The following is a 9424-nucleotide window of genomic DNA, read 5'->3' as shown; positions in this document are numbered from 1 at the left end:
GTATATTTCAACCAGTAACTATCGTTGGGCCTTTTGGTCCTCAGCTTAATCTCTTTATTTAAATTTCTACTGTTTCGCATTAGCAAATAAATGCCTTCTTGCATTTGTACAAAATACAGTTATTTTCCTATCAAAGGCTTTTCCTGAAACTCAACTGACCATGGAAACTTAACCATCCACCTTAGAGGGACATAACTGAGATTCTTCATTTTTCTCCCTCTTGTTCAAATGAAACCAATGAAATTTCATAACATTTCCCTATTCTGTGGGACAAGACACCTGAAGATGATCCTCCTGAGCTTCAAGGGCAAAGACACCTGAGGACAACCCTCCTCAGGTCCATGGGACATGCAATACCGTCCACCCACAAAGAACTATACCGCCAACACCTGAGTGACAGGACTGATCAGCAGTGCTTTCTGCAAAAGCTCTTGATCAAAAGGGGACAGTGTGAGAAATTTCAACTTGAAATAGAACTCTCGATGGGAAATGGAAGATCTCAGGCATGTGCCCTCAGGAGACTGACTTCCCGTAAATAGCTGATTTGTAGAAAAGTGATTATGCTGGAATTTTCTGGAAGGAAAGACAATTGATCAGGGGTTGCCTCATGTCAACCTTGGGAAGTTTTGCTTATGGTTTCCAGTGCAATGAACAAGCAGTGACCCAGATTGGGTTAGTCTCACAAAATAAGCCAAATTGAGCTTTGTTTGTATGACTGAACTGGTTTTGTCAGTTCAGGGAATTTCCAAAGCTGGTCTCCATTTGTTTTTTATTTTAACAGACTCTAACTGAACTCTCCCCTCATTACCTTTCCTGCCCATAAATACAGCCTACCTCCAAACCCTCAGGCCTCACTGTAGCTTGCCTGTAGTTTGTGTGTCCCTAACTGCAATTCCTCTGCTATTCCCAAATAAACTCATCTTTCTTTGACAATTTTGAGCTTGCCTCTGTTGACCTCTCTCTGTGTCAACAACACAAGCTCCACCTCCCAAAAGGAAAGAATGTTTGCATTCTTCTCTCTGATGCAAAGAGAAGGCTGGGATTGTCACGATCTTCTTGTCTTAGAGTCTGGGACACCTTTCGGACATTCCAACATAACTACTCAGACCTGAGATTGTGAGCAAGTGCCAAGGCATCTCACAGCAGCAACGGAACAGATCAGCAAAAAGATTAGAAGCAATTTAAATGAAAACAACAGTTCTTGCTCCTAACAGTCTCCACAATGTTCAAGCTTTTATTTTGAGCAGGCAAACGCTGGATTATACTAATTGCTCCCAATGATAACCTCTTGCTGTCCTGCACGCCTGACACCACATGAACAGAGCAGAAAGAGAAATGGAGAGCAGGCCAGGTCTAGAGGGCCCAGGAGAAAGGCAGGATTTTTTTCAGGACAGGAGAGGCAGAGCCAGGAGGAGTTGGGAACACTGCTTCATGGTCTAGACCACCTGGAACTTATCATTCTCTCCTGACTCCTGCCTGACACTGTTCAAAGGCTCCTTACCGCCCAAGAGCCCTCGTGTGGATGTGTATACACATATGTAGCCTCACCTTCACCGGTTTTTAATTTTAAAACTGAGACTTGCCCACCATAAAAACATTCCGTGATACAAAAGCATAAAAGGTAGACATTTTAATTCACAGACACCCCCTTTCCCCAGTCCTTTCCTGTGGTGCGCAGAATTTGAAGATGTCCACCTAGACTCCCATCCCTGTTGTGCACACCTCATATGAACTCCTCCTCTTGTGGGCAGAAGGGAGCCGTGAAGGTGACAGCGTTAGCAACCTGCGCCCGGTGTGCTGGCGGCCGTCTGCAGCCCACCGCTGATTGGGGTGTTGGGTGGCATTAGGTGGGCAATTTAAAATGCCATAGCACTCTCCTCTCACAAATCAGCAACTTCTTTCTTCATCAACCTTTTCCTAGTGGTACTTTTTTTTCTTTTACTAGATTCCAGAGTTCTGTGAATGTTGGTTCTGATTAGCCGCATTTGTGGAGGAATAGAGCCCCGGAGTTCCTCACTTGCCAGTTGTTGGCGATGTCACCCACAGCACCCATGTGTTATATTTTTACTAAATATCCAAACTCTCAGAAATGAGCAGAATCTAATAGAACTATAATGGAAGAATGAGGAGGGAAGCAGGGTGTATAGTGTTATAAAAGAGCTGAATTCTATTCATTAGTAATTAACCTCTAAAAAAAGAATCAAGATAGAAAGACAAAAGGATACAGGAGCAAGAAAGAGAGGAAGGGAAGGGAGAGGAATAGGGAGAAGGAGGAAGAAAGGCAGGAAACAGACCCTTGATGTAGTCGCATCATCCTCACCAAGATAATCTTCACCACTGTTGCCATCACCATCACCACCATCACCACCATCACCTTCATCACCTTCATCGCCATCATTATCATGCCCACCAGCACCACCACCATCACCATCACCATCAACAGCATCTCTCTCCCTCCAGCTCATAACGCCGGGGCTCTCCAGGTTCTACAATGGCAGACTCTATGTCCAGGCATAAGGAGTGACAGGAACCGGACTTACCCTCCCCCTTGAAACACCCCACAAAAACCAGACAGCAGATATAAAGTGCAGGTTTGGAGACACGGGCTATCAGGTGGTGAAGGACAGTGATCTCTGAGAGCTGGGAACAAATGGGTAAGCCCTGCAATTGCCCAAGCTGATTGTCTGGACAGGGAGTTTCCTGGTGCAGACCAACGGTCACCCTGAGTTTAGGAGATGGCACTGAAATTCTGAGCCCCTAGAGTTGGTGGGCAGAGGATCAGAGAGAAGAGAGAGGCAGCGGGGGAGAAGCCTGAATACGGGCAGAGGGTCCTGCTGGAGTCTGCTGCAGACCACTGATCTCCACAAGTGAGTGAGGAAATTATGTGAGGCCAAGGAAAGGACCACTGCAAAGGATGGAAGGTAACTCTGTCCAGCGCTCAGGCAGGACAGGGACTGGGGGCTGTCCCCACTGGTCAGAATGGCAATCATAATTTCAGGAGGCCTCAGGCAGAGAGCTCAGAGCACTCTCGCCTCAGCAGTGTGGGAAAAAAATGAATCCTACACCGAAAGCTGCTCTGGTCCCACACAGCAAATCTTCAAAGCAAGTATCAAAAAGCTGTCCCTGGTAATCTAACAGCATCCCAGATCAAAGCTCGTGCATGTTTAGGAATACAAAAAATAACCAGCACCCAAGGTGAAATCATAGTGTCTCATAGCCAATCTAAATTTACCAGAGCCGGGACTTCCCTGGTGCCACAGTGGTTAAGAAGCCACTTACCAATGCAGCCTTACAACTGCTGAGCCCGCACGCCTAGAGCCCATGCTCCGCAAACAAGAGAAGCCACTGTCATGAGAAGCCCGTGCACTGCAACAAAGAGTAGCCCCCGCTATCTGCAGCTAGAGAAAGCCCGCACACAGCAAAGAAGACCCAACAAAGCCAATAACAAACTAACTAAATAAATAAATTTATAAAAATACATAAATAAATTTACCAGAGGCATGCAGAGAAGCAGTAAAATATAACCATAATGAGGAGAGAAATCAAGCAATAAAACACATCCAGATTGGAAAGAAAGAAGACAAACTGCCTTCATTTGCAGACATTATCACCTAGATAGAAAATCTGATGGAGTCTCCAAAAGGACAACTAGGCTAATTAAGAAATGTAGCAAGGAGAAAAAAGATGGCGGCAAAGTAGAGGGACGTGGAATGCATCCCTCTCCACAGATGCATTGGGAATGCACGGAAGGACGCAATAATTCCCACAGAGAACCAGCTGAACACCAGCAGACGGCCTCGGACACCAGAAAGGACCACAAGGAGCCCGACATAACTGGTAGGGAGGCATCTACGATGGCTCAAAGAGGGTGAAGCGGCGGAACTGTGGCAGACGGGAGGGAGTGAGAAACATACGGAGGGTCTGCAGCGCAGCTCAGCGTTCCCGGACCGGGACGTCGATCCACAGCTGAACAGAGGGTCCGGGAGCAGGAGTGTGGGAACCGGAGAGCTGGTTCAGGGTGAGAAACATTGTTGCCAGTAAGGTGACGGACCGAGAGGACAGGAGGGAGGAGGTCCGCGGCGAGGAGTGCCCGTCCCTGAGAGCTGCCCGGCCATGATGGCGGCTGGAGGCTGCAGGCTCACGGGTGGGGGGGAGGAGCCGCGGGCACAGCCTCTCTCTGTCTTTCCTTGCCTCTGCAACAGGCAGTGGAGAGACGCCCGTGGGCCACCTAAGGCGCTCAGGGATAACAAGCACCCTCAGGTGCTCGGGCGGGGCTGGATTAAAACCCCTTGGAACGCCGGCAGCAGGGAGGCTGCCGAGAAACAAATAAACAAACAAACAAACAAAAAAACCCAAGAGAGGCCCAACTCTAAGACTTTCTGTTTATGCCTGAGCCACCAGCGTCCCTCTGCAACAGGCACCTCCAAGCCCGACTGAAACAACAGTGTGCCACTGCTCACTCACTCCCAGGAGAAGGAGCCACTATTGTACCCTCTCCCTCCCCACACACCTACACTTAGAGACGAACAATAAAGGAACCTCTGCAGGTCACAGAATAATGCAAAAAAACCCAAGGCGAGGAGAAGGACACTTACAGCTGAGACTCTAAGGAAACAGAAATAGTAGTATCAATTCCTATTGAACTGGTCCATTCTGGGATCAGTTCTGGATTTTTTTTTTCTTTTTCCTTTTTTTTCTTTCTCTCTCTCTCTCTCTTTTTTTTTTTTTTTCATTAAATACAATCTTAGCCCTAAGGGATCTACAAGTTTTATAACATAATTTTTTAATGATTTTTTTATTCTTTTTTTTTTTTTTTGCCTTTTTATATACTTCTATATCTAGCTAAGTTTTTGGTAGTACGGACAATATATCTCTCATACTTTCCTTTCATCCCTATCTTTTATACATTTCTATTTCTTTCTTTTTATTTGCATATTTCCAACCACACTATGCTCTTCTGTTCCCCTTTCTTCCAGTCATTTTAAGTTTATTTTATCTTAACCTACTTATAAGCAACACTATTGATCTGCTCAGACTCCTTGCTCTATTCTCCAGATGACGCACCGACTTGGTATTTAATATTAGGTTTTTGTCTTTATCTTAGTTCTTAGTACAGTTGTCTAATTACATTCTGAGAATCTCCATTCTCTCTGGTGGTACTCTGGCTCTTTTCTGTATTTGATCCTAGCTTACAAAATCTCCCTGGATTAATGTTTGTATGTGTAAGGTGTTATTTGTTTGTTTGTTTGCTTTTGCTTTTGTCTCTGATTTGTTCTGTTTCAGTTGTCAGTTTCGGTTGGGTTTCTCTTTGAATATCTGGTAGCACACTGGGGTTCTGTCAGGTCTTTCTAGAGCCTTATGTCCTAATGGATTCAGTAATGGTGTGTCTTATACATGTATGTGTTTCCTAGACTTAATATTTGTTTAATCCAATACTTGGACATTAGTCTGAGGCTTGGACAGTCTTCTATAAACACCTCTATCGCCAGGACAAGCAACCCCAAAAGGCTGGACAACCATGAGGAAACAAAGAAACACCATGCAGGCAAAGGAGCAGGAAAAAAACCCACAAGACCAAATAAATGAGGAGGAAATAGGAAAAATGCCTGAAAAAGAATGTAGAGTAATGATAGTAAAAATGATACAAAATCTCAATACCAAAATAAAGTATAAGAAACAGTTCCTAAGAACTCAGAAAAACAAACAGCAATGGATAACAAAATAACTGAAATTTAAAATACTCTAGATGCTATAACCAGCAGAATGACTGAGGCAGAAGAACGAATAAGTGAGTTGGAAGATAGAATGGGGGAAATAAACGCCACAGAGCAGGAAAAAGAAAAAAGAATAAAAAGAATAGAAGACAGTCTCAGAGACCTCAGTGATAACATTAAGCATACCAACATTCGAATTATAGGCATCCCAGAAGAAGAAGAAAACAAGAAAGGGTCTGAGAAAATATTTGAAGAGGTTCTAGTGGAAAACTTCCCCAACATGGGAAAGGAAATAATTCACCAATTCCAAGAAGCACAGAGAGTCCCATACAGAATAAACCCAAGGAGAAATACACCAAGACACATATTAATCAAACTAACGACAATTAAACACAAAGAAAAAATATTAAAAGCAGCAAGAGAAAAGCAACAAACAACATATAAGGGAAAACCCATAAGGATAACAGCTGACCTTTCTACAGAAACTCTGCAGGCCAGAAGGGAATGGCAGGATATACTGAAAGTCCTGAAAGAGAGAAACCTATAGCCAAGAATACTCTACCCAGCAAGAATCTCATTCAGATTTGAGGGAGAAATCAAAAGCTTTCCAGACAAGCAAAAGTTAAGAGAATTCAGCACCACCAAAGCAGCCTTACAACAAGTGCTAAAGGAACTTCTCTAAGTAGGAAACACAGGAAAAGGAAAACACCTACAAATACAAACCCAAAACAATTAAGAAAATGGTAATTGGAACACACATGTCAATAATCACTTTAAATGTAAATGGATTAAATGCTCCAACCAAATGACACAGACTGGCTGAATGGATACAAAAACAAGACCCTTCTATATGCTGCCTACAAGAAACCCACTTCAGACCAAGGGATACATATAGACTGAAAGTCAAGGGATGGAAAAAGATATTCCATGCAAATGGAAGTCAAAAGAAAGCTGGAGTAGCAATACTCATATCAGACAAATTAGACTTGAAAGTAAAGACTATTAAAAGAGACAAGGAAGGACACTACATGATGATCAAGGGATCCATCCAAGAAGAACACATCACAATGGTAAATATCTATGCCCCCAATATAGGAGCACCTCAATACATAAGGCAAATGCTAACAGCTGTAAAAGGGGACATTGACAGTAACACAATAATAGTGGGAGACTTGAACACCCCACTTACATCAATGGACAGATCATCCAAACAGAAAATAAATAAAGACACACAAGCTTTAAATGACACATTAGACCGTCTCGACTTAATTGATATTTATAGGACATTCCATCCAAAAACGACAGACTACACTTTCTTCTCAAGTGCACACGGAACATTTTCCAGGATAGATCACATCTTGGGTCACAAATCAAACCTCAGCAAATTCAAGAAAATTGAAATCATATCAAGCATCTTCTCAGACCACAACGCCATGAGACTAGATATCAATTACAGGAAAAAAAAAAAAACTGCAAAAAATACAAACACATGGAGGCTAAACAATTCACTCTTAAACAACCAAGAAATCACTAAAGAAATCAAAGAGGAAATCAAAAAATATCTAGAAACAAACGACAACAAAAACACAACAACCCAAAACCTATGGGACTCAGCAAAAGCAGTTCTAAGAGGGAAGTTTATAGCAATACAGTCCTACCTTAAGAAATAAGAAAATTATCAAATAAACAACCTAACCTTACACCTCAAACAACTAGAGAAAGAAGAACAAAGAAACCCCAAAGTGAGCAGAAGGAAAGAAATCATAAAGATCAGAGCAGAAATAAATGAAAAAGAAAGGAAGGAAGCCATAGCAAAAATTAATAAAACTAAAAGCTGGTTCTTTGAGAAGATTAACAAAATTGATAAACCATTAGCCAGACACATGAAGAGAAAAAGGGAGAAGATGCAAATCAACAGAACTAGAAATGACAAAGGAGAAGTAACAACGGACACCTCAGAAATACAAAACATCATGAGAGACTACTACAAGCAACTCTATGCCAATAAATTGGATAACCTGGAAGAAATGGATACATTCTTAGAAAAATACAATCTTCCAAGACTGAACCAGGAAGAAATAGAAACCATGAACAGACCAATCACAAGTACGGAAATTGAGGCACTGATTAAAAATCTCCCAACACACAAAAGCCCAGGACCAGATGGGTTCACGGGCGAATTCTATCAAACATTTCGAGAAGAGCTAACACCCATCCTTCTCAAACTCTTCCAAAATATTGCAGAAGGCGGAACACTCCCAAACTCATTCTGCGAGGCTACCATCACCCTGATACCAAAACCAGGCAAAGATATCACAAAAAAAGAAAACTACAGACCAATATCACTGATGAATATAGATGCAAAAATCCTCAACAAAATACTAGCTAACAGACTCCAACAGCACATTAAAAAAATCATACACCATGATCAAGTGGGGTTTATCCCTGGGATGCAAGGATTCTTCAATATATGCAAATCAATCAATGTGATACACCATATCAACCAATTGAAGGATAAAAACCACATGATCATCTCAATAGATGCAGAAAAAGCTTTTGACAAATTTCAACATCCATTTATGATAAAAACTCTCCAGAAAATGGGCATAGAAGGAAATTACCTCAACATAATAAAAGCCATATATGAGAAACCAAAAGCCAACATCGTTCTCAATGGGGAAAAACTGGAAGAATTCCCTCTAAGAACAGGAACAAGACAAGGGTGTCCACTCTCGCCATTATTATTCAACATAGTTTTGGAAGTTTTAGCCACAGCAATCAGAGAAGAAAAAGAAATAAAAGGAATACAAATTGGAAAAGAAGAAGCAAAATTGTCACTCTTTGCAGATGACATGATATTATGTATAGAAAACCCTAAAGACTCTACCAGAAAACTGCTTGCACTAATTGATGAGTTTAGTAAAGTAGCAGGATACAAAATTAATGCACAGAAATCTCTTGCATTCCTATACACCAACAACGGAAGAGCAGAAAGAGAAATTAAAGAAACTCTCCCATTCACCATTGCAACTGAAAGAATAAAATACCTAGGAATAAACCTGCCTAAGGAGGCAAAAGATCTGTATGCAGAAAACTTTAAGACATTGATGAAAGAAATCAAAGATGACACAAACAGATGGAGGGACATACCATGTTCCTGGATTGGAAGAATCAACATCGTGAAAATGACTGTACTACCCAAAGCAATTTACAGATTCAATGCAATCCCGATCAAATTACCAATGGCATTTTTTCACAGAACTAGAGCAAGAAATCTTACGATTTGTATGGAAACGCAAAAGACCCCGAATAGCCAAAGCAATCTTGAGAAGGAAAAATGGAGTTGGTGGAATCAGGCTTCCTGACTTCAAACTATACTACAAGGCCATAGTGATCAAGACAGTATGGTACCGGCCCAAAAATAGAAAGGAAGATCAATGGAATAGAATAGAGAACTCAGAAGTAAGCCCAAACACATATGGGCACCTTATCTTTGACAAAGGAGGCACGAGTATACAATGGAAAAAAGACAGCCTCTTCAATAAGTGGTGCTGGGAAAATTGGACAGCAACATGCAAAAGAATGAAATTAGAACACTTCCTAACACCATACACAAAAACAAACTGCAAATGGATTAAAGACCTACATGTAAGGCCAGACACTATAAAACTCCTAGCGGAAAACATAGGCAGACCACTGCCTGACATCCA

This window comes from Hippopotamus amphibius, chromosome X (genome assembly GCF_030028045.1).
Source record: "Hippopotamus amphibius kiboko isolate mHipAmp2 chromosome X, mHipAmp2.hap2, whole genome shotgun sequence".
In the NCBI taxonomy this organism is placed as follows: Eukaryota; Metazoa; Chordata; class Mammalia; order Artiodactyla; family Hippopotamidae; genus Hippopotamus; species Hippopotamus amphibius.
This window is presented reverse-complemented; position numbering follows the sequence as displayed.